Source organism: Triturus cristatus, chromosome 1_1 (genome assembly GCF_964204655.1).
Source record: "Triturus cristatus chromosome 1_1, aTriCri1.1, whole genome shotgun sequence".
NCBI classification, from domain to species: domain Eukaryota; kingdom Metazoa; phylum Chordata; class Amphibia; order Caudata; family Salamandridae; genus Triturus; species Triturus cristatus.
The window spans coordinates 229,954,841-229,974,211 of NC_140579.1; the positions used below are offsets into that span (position 1 = coordinate 229,954,841).

General features: G+C 43.3%; 1 long non-coding RNA gene across 1 annotated transcript in view; it reads right to left on the reverse strand.

The window, feature by feature from the left end:
• The window catches only part of LOC146870036 (uncharacterized), a 56,848-nt gene that overhangs the window by 33,602 nt on the left and 3,875 nt on the right, over positions 1-19,371 (reverse strand). The window contains exon 2 of the long non-coding RNA XR_014958884.1: positions 6,807-6,982. This is a non-coding gene — a long non-coding RNA (uncharacterized LOC146870036). The remainder of the gene's footprint in view (positions 1-6,806; positions 6,983-19,371) is intronic.

Genomic DNA, 19,371 nt, shown 5'->3' on the forward strand with positions numbered 1-19,371 from the left:
CGCTGGGGTAAAAAAACGAAAGGGGGCGAGCTACGATTTTTGTACCTGGGCTGGATACACTCCAGTTGCAGATGTAATCTGCAGTCTGTGGGTCCCTGAAATTGACCAATATACAATCGCCAGTTGAATTTTTTGGGGTACGACCCACCCATCCCACCCTTCGAACCATTGATATTTCACTTGTAATGTAAGGGGGGAGTGGCCTATACATATTGAGCCAGTGGGTGGTTTTATTTTCAAGGAACTGTATGTCTCAACATTCGAAGCACTTATTTCAGGGACCCCAGTTAGAATAGCCAAGTATGGGCTCACCTCTGGTGGTAGATCAATTCTAGGCCTATTTCTAGGTTCCTCTATCGTGCCCCCATCCATCGGTACCCGCCCATCGTGTCTAGCCGTATCAGTATAGACCACTCCTGCACTATTGGGGAATAAATGCGGATCTGCCCTGGGTCTCACTCCCGGTTTGATTTGTAGTAGATTTGGGGCTGCGACAGCACCCCCCTGTGATACAACACAATTACCATCTATTAGATAAGTTGCAGAAATATCTGGTTTGTCATGCATTTCATCCCCTTCAGTTACACTAATTAAACCTCGATCGCCCCGATCTGGTACTTTATTAACGATACTATTTAAGATACCCAATGTACCATGCTCAAACTTGGAGAGTTGACTCTCAATGCGAGCAAGTCTCTCTTCCAGCGGACGAAGTGAAACACACAGAAGTGCAGAAATTTTCAAACATAAAGAATCCTCCCCTGGTGATGATACATCCGTAGTTGCTGCCGGACCCTGCACAATGCCTGCCCCAGGACTTTCTCGTTGTAGGGGTAAATCAGGCATGGCACCTGGCAGGGCATATGCCCCGGATCCCTCATAATCCTTGGAGCCAGTTAACTGTGCGCTGTTACTGTGGCATTTAGATGGTTTAGATGGTTTAGGTGGTTTAGCTTTCCTGGCTCCTGCAGGGTGGTACTTCTTTTTCGATATCACACCCGTGCCTTTTCCCCGGAGCTGGCGAGTATTAGGTCTCTCCGTAGTCTTGGACGGCGTAGAATCACCCAAGGTCACAGGGGACCCCTGCTGACTCAAATGACTCAAATGACCATGAGGGGAAGACTCATCCAAATGCTGTGCTAAAGATTGGTTATACACAGACATTTCAGGGTTATCAGTGTTCAAGTCCTTAGTGGCCTTTGGTGTGCGAGCATTTGCATAATGGCCCATTGAAGACCTTTTGGCCATAGCAAGATCCTGAGAAACTCTACGCTCCATCAAAACAATGCCCTGGTCAATCACGGAGTTAGCTCTCAGTATGAAATTGGCCATGGTGCCCGTTAGATACCATTAGGAGCTTTGTTCCTGCACTCCTTCCCAGCCATGATTCGAAAAACAAACACACAAAAAAAAGAATTTCTAAAAAGAGTTCTGAATCGGTAACGACACAGTACTTACAGGACGTTTTTGTAGAAGGATCAATTTTCCAAGATGGCGAAAGAGAGGGGGCCCGGTACAATCTCCTCCGGGCTCAAGTGGGCTACAGGAGACCCGGCCCGACCTGGGCCGCACAGCGGTGGGCCTTCACAATTGGGTAAGTACGAGCAGAGGGCGGGAAGAGGTACACAGCTGCACAAAGTTACAAAGTTACAGTGCTGCTGGTCCTCGCAGTCTCGTCACAACACTCCCCCCGTGGTATGTAGTACAAAGTCCGGAGCAACTTCAAACAGAATGAAATGAGGATTCAAAGGCACCAGAGAACAGAGGCCAGAAGTAGCTACGGCAGACGTAACGAACCGCCCAAGTAGCGGTATACGTCAGTGGCTGAGCCTCTCACCTCTCGCCAGCTCTCCAATGTGGGGGGAAGAAAGTGAATAGCGCTCCTACGCGCGGATATGGCCAAAATAGCAGCCCAGATGGCCTCTGAAGTAGGAACCTCACGAAAGCTCTTCCGAGGAAACGGGCAATGTAGTTGCGGTACACGCGCGCCGTTATCTGGCGTCCTGAGAACGGGCAGCCGCCCGGAGTCCTCTCACTTGATGACACGCCCCCGATTTCCTCGTGACCATCATAGACAAATCAAAAGCTGGGGGATGGCTTTAACCCAACATAAGAAATTACAAGAGGTCTCGAATGCTCGGATTAAAAAGGATAGTACTGTAATGGCACAACAAAATGTAATACTACACACACTAATGAAGGTTCAATATAGCTGAGCTAGGGGTATAGCTAAATGTCGTGCCAATTCTACCTTCCTATTGTCAGTTCCTATGCTGACCAAATCTCCAGGGTATCTAGAGAGAATAACAAAACCCAGGAAACAGCAGACATAGATGTACGTCCCCTTAAGTGACCTCCACGAATTACTGAATGAAGGAAATATTCCTGCACTATAATGGAACCGCAAGCAAGATCTTGATGATGGAGAATACATTGGCAATACATTGCAGTTCCAATGATTCCTACTTACACCTACTTACCAGCACCACAGATCTCAACCATCTCAAGATATAAAACAGATCTATGCGGAATATGAATGGTGGATTATGAATAAATTATACTTCATTATGCCAGTTAAAATTCATTCATCTAGGCACAGTAGACCATCTGCCTATTTGTTTCAACTTAAAAAACAAAAGACATTTTTATTGTATTTATAGGTGTCCAGAATCACAACAGAATCATAACAGTAATTAAACATCACAGGAGATCACGTCAGAACTGTCAATACATTCTATTCAACGTTAGGACATGTTCACAACTTAAATCTTGCATTAGAATACATATTATCATATCCGGACACAGTCTCTGAATCTGAAGGATATAAATCATAACATTGAACTCTTAACAGGTCTCCTCCTCCCCCCCAGGGTCGACTGAAGGAAAATCCCCTGCTTAAGTATGTGTTCAAAGTCGGACTACATCTTCGTAGTGTTGCATGTCTACTACATTCTCTAACTCCAGGTGCTCCCTGACAGCACCACCACATCAAGGCCAGCATGGTCTGCCTGAGTTCCCTCCATCTCTTGCGGGGTAGAGACCCCACTCGTGTGGACTTCTGTAATCATGGCATACCAGGACCTCACATCATCCTCCAACTTTTCATCCCTCCTAACTCGTTTCATGCAGATTAGCTCAGCTGTTGCCCACTTCTGTATGTCCTTCGCCTAACTCTCCACCGTAGGGGGCATCAAGCTCATCCACCTTATTGCTATTCTCCGTTTGGCCAGTACCAGCCCCAGCTGAAGGAATTTCCTTGTAAGTTTTTTCCCTTTAGGTCTAGGGAGGAGTCCCAGCAGTATCTCCTTGACAGAGTGGAGCAACACCCATCCAGTAACCCTTTGTAAGCGGTCTAGCACTGAACCCCAGAAGAACACCAATTTCGGAAAGTCCCAAGTTATATGTAAGAAATGGCCCTCCATATAACCACATTTGGGGCATTGGGCAGGGTGGTCCGGATATATTTTATGCAATACTCGTGGAGTCAGGTAGGTTTGGTGGACAATGTTAAATTGGGTGAGCTTAAATCTGGGATTGGAGCTAATTTGCTTGACCCCTTCATGTACCCTTTTCCATTCTGAGTCTGTAAGAGGTTCCTCTACTATCGCATCCCATTTAGCTTGAATCGGGAGGGGGTCAACAATGATGTCCTCCCTTAGCACCCTGTAGATGTGGGAAACTAGTCTATGCCCTCCCGCCAAGGTCGCGATAGCCTGCAGGGTGGTTGATGTAAGCGGCTCCTGTGAAAACACCGGCCATAGCTCTCGATCTACCACCGAGATTTTCGCGTACTGGAGGTACTGTCCCCTGCCCAACTCGAACGTGGATTCCGATCCTCCTTTGTAAGGAATTGCTGGTTAGAGTACATCTACCATCACGCGACAGCCCCGACCATCTGCCTCTTGGTATAAATCTGAGTTAGCTCAAGTCAAAAGAGATTGTAAAAAAAAAAAAAAGATTCATTTAGATAAAAGACTACAATCTAGAACATGAAGAACAATAATATGCAGCACTAAGGAGTTATAAAAATTGATTATTGAGAAGAGCTCACATGTCTCAACAAAACCTACATAAGAGGCCCATAGTACCAATAAAACACGTTTTTAACATAGCCAACATTTTTTTTAATAGGGAATGAAATCCTACTTACTCACAAATCTTCTGTAACTCTCTGGTGATTGGAGCTAAGCCTGTTATTAATGGTAATGGATCTTCTCAATTTCTGTCTATCTAAGCGGTTTCTCCCTCAGAAATGGAAGCATGCTATGGTTCTCCACTTCTGAAAAAAACTAATCTGGATCCATCCAATTTGGCGAACTTTTGTCCAATTTCTCTGATATCCACATTCTCCAAAATTCTAGAGACACATATTAATGTTCAGCTTGCCTCGTTTGTGAAGTCTCTTAACTCCTCGCAGTCAGGCTTCAGAGCTGGACACTGCACTGAGTCCGCCCTTTTGGGCATAACTGAGCACTTGAGGCAGCACCTTGATTAGGGCGGTACGACTGCATTTCTTTTATACGTTTTTAGTGCGGCCTTTGATACCATGCCTCATTCCAACCTGGTGGAAAGATTCTTATCACTAAGCCTTGAAGACTCAGCTCTGGCATGGATTTCTTTTTTTTTTTTAAAGGTCGTTCATTTCAAGTCTTTTCTTGCAATGCCAGTTCAAGGCCACAAGTGCTAACCTCAGGAGTCCCTCAGAGCTCAGTGTTAAGCCCCATGCTATTTAACATTTACGTGCACCTTTTGGCTGATGTAGTGGAGAGTTGTGGCCTGACTCTTTTCTCTTATGCAGATGATACACAGGTCATGTTTACCTTGTCATCTGCACAGACTCACAGATCTTCAGGTCTTAACTTGGGCTTGAACCATATCTCCTCAAACATGTGTAAAAACTTGCTCAAGCATAATGGTGACAAAACTGAGGTCATGGTTCTGGGCAAAAACTCTCCATTCTGGGGCCCACAACATTGGCTTGAATCTCTAGGGTCTCTACCTACTCCATCTCAGAAGGTTAAAAATCTGGGTTTTCTTTGGATGATAAGTTATCTGTGAAGACTCAGGTGGTTAAGGTGACTGCTACCTGTTTTGCAGTGCTTAAGTGGGTGAAAAAGATCATGTGGATGATCCCTATTCCAACACAAAAAACTGTGATTCAGGCCCTTATTTTATCCAGGTTGGATTATGGCAATGTGCTGTATTTGGGAACCAATAAGCCAACTATCCGGCGGCTGCAAATCATGTAGAACGTGGCCGCTAGGCTTTTATACCGGCTGCCAAAATCTGCCTTGGTCTCTCGTCTCCTTCATGAGTTGCATTGGCTTGGGATTTTTAAGCATATTTAAATTGAAAGCTTTATGTTACATGTACAAAGCTAAAGCTGGATAAGGACCGTGTTACATTCAAGATTTAGTGGTGGCCTAACAACCAACTCGAACTCTGAGATCTTAGCACCAAGCTTTGTGTAATCTGTCTTGGTTCCGTTTGGCTCATATGAAGGGGGGCTCCTTTGTTTACTTACGCCCAAATTTATAGAACTCCCTTCTAGAGCCTTTAAGAAACTGTACGTCACTACTTTCTTTCCGCAAGAGCTTGAAGACCTGATTTTTTTAGAGCTGATGCTTCTACCTACCATCCCTGCCTGTTCTGCGCTGAGAAACCCATTGGGGTAGATGTGCACATTATACATTTTTTATGAAACCAATAATGATTTCTTTGATAAAATTCATACAATTAGCACTCAATTCTTTACAGAGACAACTTTAAAAAAAAGATAAGACAGTAGTAATGCTCTCTCAAATGTATTTCTTCTGTGTGCAGCAGTATAAGGTCTCTGTGCCCTGCAGCCAGGGCCATGTGCGCCAGGAAACCAACCAGGCGAGCACAGCAACAAAAATTAGTGGTATTTTGTGGCAAATTCCACTTCAAATTTTTGTTTAACAAAAGTGAAAAGAAGGTGCATGTGCACAAATACAGCAACCCAGAGACATACTTCATCGTAGAGTCCACCTCTAACAACATATTCATCACCTTCTCTAGTTTAACATTCATCACCCTCATGCTCCTCTCTAATCAACATCTATTACATTTCTTCTCTTGCCTTCTACTCACTCTATTGCTCTAATTTCACCCACCTCTTTCTTAAGCAATCTTTTCTTATCCTTCTTTTTCTTTTTTCTTACCTTCACATTTTCTATCCTCACACTCTCCTCAAATCACCGTCCTCCATTTGCCATCTCTGCATCTCATCACCATTACCTCGTCAAGATTCTACCATTATTGATCATGTTTGCTGACCTAGAGAGCCACAGGTATGAAAACTGTTCACCTGGGGATTTCTGAACTAGTGACGAAAGGACACCACCCCGCCACTAGTTAATCAATAGCTAATAACATTAGTGAGGTATGGGTTCTACCTTTCAAAATACCCCAAAAGGTAGTTATTTCAAGCTCAAAACACTGTGTTTGTTAATCCAGATATGAGACTCCGAGCAGCTCAGGATTTTGATTTTGATGACAAAACATACAAATTGCCCTACTCATGTATCAGAAATGAAAGGCTGACAAGATTTTAACTTACCAAGTCACAGAATATAGGAACACCTTGGCAGCAAGTGCATTAGCTCACAGGATTATATTATCTCTTTAGAATCTGAGGGGCAACAACAGCGCTATATTCCATTTTTGATCTACTCATATAACAAACAAAGAGAATTTGCTGGGACAAAATTAATGCACAGTCATCGTCGCCCGCAAAGTGTAGTGTTTGTGCCTTATGTTTCTTCTAACTATGTTAGACTCACCGAGTACCTCTGGAAACTAAGAGAATGCAGTGCTGCCACGGGAGAGCCGCCAGTGTTGTTTTTCGTTTAATAGGAACTTTACCACCCCTGCTGATGCTGTGTCTGGGTTGTGTTAGTGAAACTTGTCAAACGTCTTTACTTCAGAAAAGTCAAAAAATGTTGCACTGGTCCTAGTCCTGAAAGTTAAGAATAAAGCAAGAAGAAAGTAAAAAAAACACTAAGATTTAACTACTATTGCACATTTTCAATTATATACCATGGGACGCAAAATACTATCAGATTATTTCTGCCCTATGTCATCTATTAAGTCCTGTGTGAGAGCTTTTGTGTCTCTTGATGTGGTTGTAGCATCATAGATTCCCCATGTGCATGATAACAGCCGTCCCCACTGACTTCACACCTGTCCCAAGGCACTTCAAGTAGCTCAAAGCATTGTGTTTTTCATGATTATTAAACAATTAGACTTAGAAAGCAAGGCTGCTGGCCCAAATAAATCATTAAGAACAAGAACAAGCAATGTTCAAGTGCTTGTTTACTTGTGAATATGCTTTGGGAGGGCCAGAGGACTACCTTGGGAGGGCCTGGTCCACCTGGCCCTCCCTCTAGAACTGGGCCTGTAGACACCTGGACGGTTTTCTACTGGCATGAGTGTATTTTATTGTCTTGGCTGCAACAAAAAATAGACAAAATCACAGAAAGCTGGTATATTTTTACCCTTATCAGTACGAACTTCAGACACAAAATTTATGCAGAGAATACTTTAAAATGTGTCTAGAGCTTCTGCAATGATCCCGGCCTGATAAGTAAACAAAAACAAAAAAGTAATGTTACAAATGAACACAGGTGATTTTATATGAAGTTCCGTTTAAGCAGCTGCTGGGGCCTTTGAGTGTCTTAAACAAAAAACAAATGCCCGGTATGTTTCCTTTAAAATTGCAATCGAGACCTGTACAGAAATTGCCAAGAGAACTATGAGGGAGCAGGCTGATCTTAATCTCTTGACATCACCACGAAAAGTGGCACAGCAGAAGCCCTCCCTGGAAGGAGCAGCTGGTGTCCACTCATAAATAACATTCCCCAATACAGATTAAACAAGCATTTGCAATGCAATAGGTCTCTCATTTGCGAGAGTTTAACCTATTGGCATTGTAAATGACAATGCCTTTTATCTATCTGTATTGCCAGTTCACATATAAATAAAAGGCTTTATCATTTGCAATGCCAAAAGCTCAAACTCTTGTAAATGCGAGACCTATTTAAAGAAGCGGCCGCCATTGTCCTGGGCTGCTCTGAAAGTGAAAGCAAGCATGGCGCACTGAATGTTGCAGGAAAGCATGCCATGGCTGCAGGTGGAGAAACTCATTAAAGAAAATAGACTAAAAAAAGTAATACCGCGTAACAACGGTAGTAAAAGGGCCTGTCCTCATAGGAGGTTACAAATGAAGACAAGTTGGTACTAAGGAGGAACTAACATGCCTATTAACGAATCAGAAGCCAGCATTTACGAAGGTCAATGATACAAGCCAATGACAAATATGGGCGTAGAGTTGACAGGGCTTCTATTCCACACACCAATACAGCATGCCGCAGAGCAGTGGATGCGCTGCCCAGGCTCGACCGAATATGAAAAAAAGACATTCTCTGCAAGTCCTCCGTCACTTATTTCCTTGAACACCAAACAAGTCAGATTATTTTATGTCCTTTAAAACTACAGAAAAGCATGTCTACAATTAGATGAAAATCGTGCGGCCGCACAATCACATAATTCCAGTGGCCCTGATCATGGTATGTGGGCGCTTCAAACGAGAGACGGAGCGCCTCGGGCAGCATGGGGGCAGGCAAGCACACTACAGTGACCAATGCTGTCACAGTAGACATGTTGCTGTATGAACAAGGGTATCCGTCCATCAGCACAATTCTGGTGAGTATACATGATATAGTGACATGGGCCAATTTCATCTCTGCATCTGCATTGCGCAGTCAGGTGCCTATTGAAATACGAGGCTAGTCTAATCATGACAAATGATCATGGTAAAGAAAAGGAAAACAATCATAAAAAAAGAAAAAAGAAAACAACCCAGCAGTTCCTTGCATTGAGTGAGATATGTGCTGTGCCAAACATAGTGCGGCCGTGGCGTACTATACAATGTTATAGTCTCATAGAATGACTGAGCCAGGGGTCTTGTTATGATTGGCATTACTTATCTATTGGTGGGAGCTGATGAGTCTTATCCGGATCCAGACTACACCAGTGCCGCATACTTATGATTTGCATAAGATTACTTCCCAGGATTACTTTTCCCAGTTCAGATTTGTGCTTACCCCTCGTCAGTATCAGTGCTTTTACGGAAGTGCAATTATAAATACTCTCTGCGTTTCAGGTTCTCTCATGGTGGTGACTCACAATATTTGTCTTCAACTCAGGTATGTATTCCATATCATGCCTGACTTTCCCTCGCTCTTTTCGCAATGAGAGTCATTACTTCTGCTAATGCCTATTTCTGAAGGTCTCTTATCCAGCTTCTAATAGGCCACTTCTGTCTTCCATGAAATGACTATTCTGTGCGTGAGTAACATCAATGCCAGCTCGACAAACCTACCAAAGTATTTCACCCCTTTCATACGTGACTACCACCCTTGTAGGCAAAACTCAAGTGTCGTTGTGAAGTGTCGCTCTGTACTCTCAGATAAATGTTGTAATGCTGGAGCAGGGTTTTCTATTTAAACTCAAACTTCAGTTTATATTTTCGTATGTCATAATTAAAAATTACTAATGTTTAATTATTAAGTACTAAAGTTTTAAGTTTTTTATTAATCAACCTTACTAATGAAAGAATTACACGTGGGAATGCAATTGCATGGCTTAATTAATAAGTGAACTAAGTTGGTGAGCAAATCAATTAAATAAGTGTGGTTAATGCACTATTTGTTATGTGTTTGCGCTTTAAAACAATATGCTTTAATGCTTTTTTATGTCGCAAATGGCTAGATAAATATATACACATAAGGGTATTAGTGGGAATTAACACTGTATAATCAATACGATGTAGTAACGTTGTTTTGTGTTTCTTTTTAATTAAGTTATCCATTTTGGCCTGTTGAGAAAATGGCCGACATCTACAGCCTGTATTTGAGTAGATGAAATATGAAGAGAGGCCTCGCTGAATATGGTTGAATATGACCTCGGCCTCTGTCTGAGCTAAAAGTTATGAAAAGACGACAACTCTGGGATGGTCGCCAAGTATCCTTGGAGAAGAACATTTGTCACAAATTAACATTTTTGATAAACTTGCGGTGCCTTCATTGCAAGTGATATAATTCCGGAGAAGAGCATCCATGGATGTTGCAAATTTAGTTGGGACTTCTTTTTTCCGTGTTTTTATTTTTGAGATATCCGAGAGTGAAGATTTTTCTAAATGTTGCAAGCTAACATCCTTTCCTGCTCGCTCTGCTCAACGGACGTTTAGAGTTTGTTTGTAACTTTTAGTATGTAAATTTTAGTATAAATATTTTTAGACTAGAGAGGGTCTAGGGCCACTTCTTCCTGAACTTATGCTCAAGAGGATCGATGCTGACTAAGAGGACGGCGACTTGAGAGACTTTGATTCTTTACTGAGACCTGTCCTAACTTAGAGTACGACATTTAGCCAGAATAGGTAAATATGAGAATAATGATTTTGCAATTGAATGGCTTTCTTTATGAATTAATTTAGATAAAATAATTTCTGTTTGCATTCCAGTGTCGGGTGGTTATTTCTTTGTCATTTATTGAGATCTCAAACGTGTTTAAACTGTTTAAATCATGACTCGAGACAATTCAATTTGGTTGCATTGACCTCAAGTTAGATGCAGATTGATTTAGGAGTTCTCTCTTATATTCAGTGTGAATAGAGTAATAGAATGAATGTTGGTGTTATGGGCCCCACCAGCGTATGATGAGTGTATGTGCGTATGACTGTGAAATTACTCTGTCCGTGGAAGTAGGGAGAATTTATAAGCTCTGATCTGCAGCAGTAACACCTCCTCCAATACGGTCTGCACTGTTGGACTTACCCACACCATATGATAGAATCCAGCATCCTGTTGGTGACACTGAGTACTATGTAAAGAGGCTCCCTCATACATGTGATGTAAGTCAGTGGTGTATGGTTTGTTTGGTGTAAATAACTGAATTAGATGAATCCATATCTGGGGTTGCGGGGACACCGCTTCTACTTATTCTAATGATACGCTCCATTTTTTATTCTGTATGTTCACCTCCATATCTCGTTCCCCTTTAGCTTTCACAACCATCTTTTCTGCCATTTGCTACGACAGTATCGTAAAGCGTATGATTCCTGCATACCATTCTCTGTACATAGCCTTAGTGGGGGTGTGTATGCTGGACATTTATTCGCCTCTAGCCCCCCCTTAATTGTTTGTACGACAGTAGCGTGGCATAAGGTAGTAATTGGTTCCTTCCATGTCCCTGAATCAGAACGCACTAGACCGGTCTCGATGTCGCATGTTCCATTCGTGCCTATCCCCATCTGCGGTGTATTTGGTGTGTTTAGGCATTGCAAGTATGAAACTGTTACACCGGGATATCATGTGTAGTGGTTTTCTCTGGTAACGTGCACTGTACCATATTTGTGTATAAGCCACCTACAAGAGTCACTCCACAATCCATCCATACGTGTTTGTTGTGCATTCTTGCAAACTCCTTCAACAATTTAGGGAGTGTCCACAATAGTAATTGTGGTGCATTTGGGCATCTGCTGCCCTTCCCCTTTACATATTTATTCCAGCACTTCTTCGCTACTATGGCCAGTCTGTAACAGGTTAATGCCTAGCCACCTGAATGCAATAGCCACTCTATAATTGGTGTTCCCTCCAACTCCAGCAGCAGATCCCTTTCCCACTGGCCCCAATCATTGTGTCAGCCACTGCAGCTGTGCTGCTGCACAGTATAGTTCATAATTGGGTGCCCCCAGTCCTCCTTCATCAGTGAACGTTGAGCCATCACCAAGGCCACCCTCCATCTACCGGTACCCCATATCAGGTTTGACAGAATACTAGGTTGCTGAAGGTGACCAGCAGGGTCATCATGCCATCCATGCAGCTGTTAGGGTCACGCAGCTAAATAAGCGCGGTATCAACATATAATATTAAATGCCATCGGTGTACCCCTTTAATGTCCCATACCGAGGCTCGTGCACTCAGCAAACATGCCAGGGGTTCCATGACTAGCGCAAATATAATCAAGTATAGTGGGCATCGTTGTTTGGGGCCTCAGCCTATGCCAAATTTGTCAGATATAGGCTTGCCCATGCGTACTCTGGCCATTGGGTGATTGTACAGTAGGCACACACAGTCTATGAAACTGGGTCCGAGTCCTATTCTTTCTATTACTACCATCAGGTACGGACAGCCTAGAGTATCGAAAGATCTTTCGATTTCTAGTGATACAGCCAGCCCATTGGTCTTTTCTGGGTGTTAGTACCAGACCTAATCTAAATCCAGCACCGCAAATGTATTTCGGTGATGGTGAAGTACCTCTGCTACCACCTGAGCTCTTTCTTTTGCCGCTTGTTCCTCCGATGGGATTCTGCCTTTGTGCCCCAGGGATAAACACAAGAGGTATCACTATTGATAGTTGGTAATCGGCCCTTGAACACAATGACAATATACCACACAAGGTAACTTGCCAACTTACTTATGCCTTTTCGATCATCTTACAGGTTTCTATACATTTCCATCAATGCCTCAAGGAAGCACTGAAATTTGGGCTTGCAGAGGTAAAAACACAGATCGTTGTTTAGAAACAATTGACATGTAAATTAGGAACGCTGGTTGTTGCCTTTACATCCTGGGGTCCGATCCTTTGGCAATCTAAAGTTCCACTGTGTTTGGTTTGTGTCATAACTGAGAGGTGCGAATCCTTTGTCCATCTAAAAATGTTTGTGATTTGTTTCAAAATAAATTGTCCATGGTTTTGTCTTTTGGCAATATTAGTGTGCTCGGTATAATGTCCTCCGTTTACCACTCTAACTTTTTCCTTGCATCTTTCCTAACGAATTTGGGATTTTATTTTGACCTTGTTCTGGTTTCATTTCCAGGGGCGTTGGATGAAAGAGTGGCAGTGAATCGCATGGTTCCAGAAGGCTTCTTCAGCTTCAGGTGAGTAGCGCAGTATATGGAAGACTTCTCCTCAGCAACAGCAATCAAATCCAGGCATTGGCCTCGTGGCTGGGGCTTGGTATTTATACATGTTCCAACCAAGATGGCCGCGGTCAGATGGCGAGTCCAAAATCTCGCGGATTGTTGAAAGATTGCACAATTATTGATCAAGTGACCAGATTTGAGTGGAAAGACAAACGATTTGGGAGAAAACAGGGGAAATGAAATGTAACAAAGGGAAAGGACATGGAGGCCTTTTAAGTTGTGAGCTTTGATGCCACATTACCATCCTTGAGGGCATGATTAAGTAACTTGGAGTGGGAGAGGGCACAGGTCGTAACAGTTGTCCCCCCAAAAGCTGGCATAGGGGGCATGGTTTTGTGAGATGTTGTAAATAAAAAAGCCAGATCAACCGTGAACGGCTGACACCAGTTCCCAGGATTGCTCCTCCGGACCATAGCCTTTCCAGTCAATCAGAAAGTGCAGAATGCCACAAAAGTATTTAGCATCCAAGATATTACAGACCTCGTATTGCCAGTGGTTCTGCATTTTGATGGGTGGTGGAGGTTTCTTGGGCCTGGTCTGGGGATGATAAGAGTGTAATAGGGAGACATGAAATTCTGGGTGTACCCTATAATACTCTGGCAATGTGTTTCATCGTCATTGGGTTACTCACTTGAGAAATCGGGAATGGGCCTATAAACCATGGTGAAATGTTCGAGGTTCTTCCAAATTCATATTTGTTGTGGACAACCAAATCTTCCACTTCATAATCTTGTTAACGGGTTCGATGTTTGTCCACGTGTTGCTTTATGAGATCTTGAAACCTGATGAGGTTTTATTTGAGGTCTTCCAAAGTCCATATCAAGTGAGAGTGCTGGCCATGTACAGAAGGGGAAGCTGGAGAGGAACCAGGAGTCTCTAAAGGCATCATCCTGGGATCATATCCTGTCACAGAAAAGAAAGGTGAATAACCCATTACAACATGTGTACTATTATTGTATAAAAACTCAGCTGAAGGGATAGCTTTATCCCATTCTTTAGTCACGGAACTTAACAGACAACAAGTGATTTTCTCCATTGACTGGTTGACTCTCTCTGTTTGCCCATCTGTTTGTAAATGATAAGCAGAGGAGTAGCGGAGTTCCATGTCTTAAGATGTGCACAATCCTTACCAGAATTTTGAGGTCCGAGTTGATGACAGAAGGTAACCCTTGGAGTCTCGAGATGCGTTGTATGAAGAGTCCTGCTAAATCTTTGGCAGAGGGGATCTTCTTAATGGTTATGAAATGTGCCATTTTACTCAGTAAATTGACTGTTACCCAGGTACCTGTGAAACTGTTAGAGATTTGAGATCAGTGACAAAATCCATGCTAATGGTATGCCATGGATGAATGGGTATTCGTATGGGACGTGACAATCCCACTGGGGCTTGTCTTTTGATCTTATTTCTGGAGCACATTGGACACGTTTGTACATAGGTTTTATCATCTTTAGACATGGTTGGCCAGCAGAAGCAACATTTACAATTTGTTATAGTTTTGCCTTCTCCAGGGTGTCCAGATAAGGCACTGCTGTGTCCCCCAATGTAAAACCTCCTGAATCAACTCTTGCGTAAGAATAAACAATTTATCTTCATGATAATATAACCCATTAGAAATACTATGAGTGTTTTCCTTTAGCCATTACTAGGGATTACAGTTTTTACAAGCAATCTTTAATTTGGTCTCAAATCCGTCTGGTAAGCAGGGCGCAACAATTTAGTTTTCTGGGATTTTTTCTGGTAGTGTTTTATCAGTTTAAGGGACAGAAGGGGAAGCTATGCGGGACAAAGCATCCACATTTAGTTGTTTTGTACCAGGTCTATAAGTGATTACGATCTTTTTTTTTTTTTAAAACAGTTTTTATTAGAAACAAAAAAGCAGCATTAAAGACAGTACATTGACAGCTTATGAGAAGATTTTCAAGAGAGTACGGCATTAACTTACTTTGCATTAATCCGGCAGAAGCCCATGATAGCATAATTCAACAATGACAAGACCATCCAGGGTGGGTCAGTTATATGTTCCCGGGTCAGGAAATTCAACCAAAGCATATCTAGTGCTGATTGTCCACAGTATGCGCCGTGGTCTCATCCACCTCCTCCTCCAACACCAGAAGTCTTTCCCTCCTAAGTTCAACTGTTGGAGAGACACAAATCTCCCCCCTATACTTATTCCAACGCCCCCACTTGTGATCCCATTTACGTGGACATCCCCTGCCTTTATAAACTGTTTTTTCGGCGACCATGGCATGGTTCATATCTTTTGTCCAATCTCTCAGCAGCGGTAAGGTGTCTACGCCCCACTTCTGAGCTATATTTAGTTTTGCTATGCTGCACCCCATCGTGGCCCATGATTGCTCAGCTTGCATGAGGTCCGTTGCCTCCCAGATATTGAGAAGACATAGTGTGGGAGATGGAAGGATGGACTTGTCACATGTCCTAGTCAGATGTCTGGTCACGTCCGTCCAGTATTGCTGTATGTGAGGGCAGCCCCATAGGATATGCAGGAATGTTCCCGTTTGGTTACAGTGTCGGAGGCAGAGAACATCGGGACGTCTACCTAATCGGTGTAGTAGGGTGGCATCAAAGTATACTCGATGGAGAATTTTAAGCTGCACCAGGCGAAGTCGCATCAGGATGGCGACCTCTCGAGGTGAGGATAACGCTGCTATCCAGTCTTCATTAGCTAATTCTCCCAAGTCACCCTCCCAAGACGCCCTCAGCTTCAACATTGGATTGACTCGATTATTAATCAACTTCCTATATGTAAGAGAGATGGCTTTTCGGGTCATAACATCCAGCAAGAGCCGGTCCTCCAGGGGAGAAGAGTCAGGAAGGGGGGTATCCCCAGGAAGGGCAGAGTCAATGGCATGACTGATTTGGAGGTAACAAAATTTCTCCGTCTGTGCTAGCTGGTAGTTAGTTTGGAGGTCCGAGAACAACGCCTTCTTGCCCTTGACCCACAAATCGCTTACTGTTGAGATCCCTATCATATCCCATTTATCAAATCCTGCATAGGCGCTAAGCCGTCCCAGGATATCAGGTTCCCATAGAGGGGTAGCTTTCGTGAGGCGCCCCTGTCAGCCCATCTGCTTTTGCGCTCCGTGCCACACTTCCACCTTACGCGCTGTAGGGCCGGTCAAGCCCAATTTCCTGTGGTTCGTGTACAGAGCTCTATTGTCAAAATCAAATTTGTTAAAGCAACCAGCGCATTTGTTTGGGAGTTAATGCCCTGGCAGAACAAAAGAACTGTAGGTTTTTATGATCAGTGTAAATTGTCACTGTAAGCCTGGCTCCTAGCAAATAATCCCTCCACTCCTGGAAGGCAGTTTTCATAGGCAATAGTTCTCCAGCAATCATGTAGTTTTGATCCACAGTCAGGAGCATTTCGAGAAGAAGGCTATGGGATGTAGATGTCCAGTCATGGTGTCTTGTTGAGACAAAATCCCCCCAAAGGCAACCTGAGAGGTTATCGGCTTCCACAAAGAATGGTTGTGAGGGGTCTGGGTGATGTGACGCAGGGACTGAAATAAATTTTGCCTTGAGTAATTGGAAGGCTCTTTCTGCTTCCTCGGACCCCTGTGGTCTTCCTTAATAGTTTGATAATGGGCATAACTATATCCGAAAAAGGAGTAATAAAGTGCCTCTATAAATTGACAAGAAAAGATCCAAAAAGGCTTTGTATTTTCTTGTCTGAGGTAGGGAACGGCCCATCTATGATTTCCTGCACCTTATGAGGTGAGAGAGGTGACAAGACTGTGAACAGAGATGCGTGACATAGTAATTTGAAGGTGGTGCGTAAATTATCATTTAAGTTAGAAGTATAACTTTAGAAATTGCAATGCTTGTTTAGTTTGAGTTGTTTTAATAGAAAGAATAAATAACGTTTTCCTAACTACATCTTATCCTTAACCTTTGTTTTGCTTTCATTGAATTGATATATATATAAAAAAAACTAAGTTTACACGTTATTATAGTAAGGTTCAGATTTTACACACAGAAAATCATAGAATGTCAGCAGTTATAATTACAGTTATCTCCAGTAACTATAACTCGTGCCCTAAGCTAACTATAACTCACGCCCCACCATGCACAGTTTTCTCATCAATATTTTCACTGAAAATGTTGCAGTGATATTATTAATGCTGTCATAGAAGATGACATGAGTGATGTAATATTTGGGGTAATTAGCAGTGCATAGTGAGGGCATGAGTTATAGTTAAGTAAGGGCACAAGTTATAGTCATTTGAGATAACAATAGCTATAACTGCTAAATTTCTATGGTTTTGTGTGTGTAAAATATGAACCTAACTATAACGTCCCTGTAACCTTTGTTTGTTTCAGTGAAATTCTAAGGTTTTTTTTCATCATACTTCCTAAATATAATAGCCCTGTAACCTTTGGTTTTTTTCAGTGAATTTCTATGGTTCTTAAATGCTATTTCCAAACTATAACATACCTGCAACCTGGGTGTGTGAGTGGTTCCGTTGGTGTGTGAGTGGGTGTGTGAGTGTGTGGTGAGTGCGTGAGCGCATGTGTGACTGGCAATGTGGGCCTGTGAGTAGGGGAGTGGCTGTGTGAGTGTGTGGGTGCTTTTGAGGGTATGTGAACAGGTGTATGAGTGGCTGTATGGGTGTGTGAGTGGGTGTGTGAAAGTTGTGTGGGTCTATGAGTGGGTGTGTGAGTGGTTTTGAGGGCCTGTGAGTGTGTGTGCGAGTGATTGTGTGGGTGTGTGACTGAGTGTGTGAAGGTGTGTGTGGATCTGTGAGTGAGTGTATGTTTTTTTTATTGGAGTCTGGATCCTCGGATCCACCCGAATCCAGGAGGATCCAGAAGGATCCATGGAGGCTCAGGGGAAAATCAGTTGATCTTCATGGGGTGAAAAAAATTGTTTTTAGACAATTTCTTGCCCATGAGGGGTCCCTTACAGACCCCTCCATTAGTCTCATGGGGTCTGGGTAACTCTACACTGACCCTTTCTATCACTTGTTAACTTTATTTTCCCTGCGGGGAACTGAGTTCCAATGAGCAAAATGGCTGCTGCATCTTTCCTCTTAGGTTGCGGACAGACAATCACGGCATTGCTGTTGGCGCATGGATTCGCGAATCAAAGGAGGATCTGCAAAGGATACGCATCCCTAGATACACAAATTTTAATTTCAGTTAATATCTCAAAAACTACTGAACGGAACTATACCAAATAACATATATATATCTCCAATTCCACCAACTGCTGCCGATCTCATGGTGGGTGCCTTCACATGAGTGATGGTGGAGCTCATGCTATCCAGCTCAAGAAGTCACTTCTAGGCACTCATAGGGTTCTTAATGCATTTATTTAAATGCAGATGCGTTTTGGCGAGGGCATTGCCTTTCTCAATGCTCCAAACCAGTGGCGTAGCTGGGGGGGCAGTGGGGACGGACCGCCCCAGGCGGCACGAGTTTTGGGGCAGCAGTGTCCCCCCCCCCCCCCCCCGGGTTTACCTGCGGCCGCAAGAATTGCAGGAGCCCCCCCCCACTCTCACCTGCACCAGTGTCCCCGCCCCCTCCTGCTCTTCAATCACCCCACAGGCGGCAAACGCAGGGGCTGCCACGGGCGGACTAAGGCATAGCTACGCAACTGCTCCAAACACATTTAAATGTACAGCGTTCTGGGTCCATTCAAATATACTGAACCATGTCCTCATTGGTAGGTTTAATGCATGATGAAAAAGGCCTTCAGTGATTTCATCAACATCATGGCCACCATAGTGATATTAAACAGTTGTAGTATACATCATACTGTTTATCAGGCATCTGATGTTTACAATAGACTCACCCAAATAGGTAAGTATGATTGGAAAATCACTGCTTGCCATGTTGTCACCATCAATACCAGCCGCATTCAGGCTCGATTCGACCACTACAACATAATAAAACCCCTAGTCTGCTGCTGGATGTATAAAAGATAATACTGCAGGATTCAGTCAGATTACCAAAGGCCATGAATTTATATAATTTACGACCATTTCAGGCCGACTGATATGCATAATACTTAATTACGTGTTGGCAGCCATCTGGAGACTTAGCCCGAGTCCCAAAACAAATACTACCCTGTACCCTTTTAGGGTTTTTGTGTAATACCCTGACAACCTAAGCCTGGTGGTGGGGTTCCACTGGGACTTTACCAGGGACCCACATTTTTTTAATATTATTTTTCCCACAAATTCGCATAAAAAATTAAGAAGAAAAAACAAGTGCCGTCTCCCGCGCTTGTTTTCGAGCTGGCACCCAGGGTGGGCCAGGTCCCGGGGGGGAATATTTATCATAAATTCAGGGCAGGTGTGCACGCAGCCCCCTCCCTGGGCTGTTTTGATCCCAGGG